Raw genomic sequence first — 283 nt, 5'->3', positions numbered from 1 at the left:
CGGGGGCGGCCTCCTTTGTGCAGCCCTCGGCGCGCTCCTGCGAATCTCCTGGTCTCCCCAAGACAGCAGCGCTGCGCTCGGGCGGACCCGCCTCTCCCCTCACGGAGACAGTGGCCTCCCGCCTTGCGAACAAAAGCCGAGTTGGGAAGGCCGCGCCTCTCCTCAGGCACCCAGTCGCGCGGCCTTCCTCAGCTGACGGGACTTAGGACCTTCTGCGAGGAGGCAGAGCAAGAGAGAAAATTCCCTGCGCGCGGCCGGCTCGGAAGAGGCCTCGGGGCGCAGG

Source organism: Fukomys damarensis, unplaced genomic scaffold (genome assembly GCF_012274545.1).
Source record: "Fukomys damarensis isolate Sample0158 unplaced genomic scaffold, DMR_v1.0_HiC HiC_scaffold_16, whole genome shotgun sequence".
NCBI lineage: Eukaryota > Metazoa > Chordata > Mammalia > Rodentia > Bathyergidae > Fukomys > Fukomys damarensis.
The sequence above is the reverse complement of the archived record's forward strand: the minus strand, read 5'-3'. Positions refer to the sequence as shown.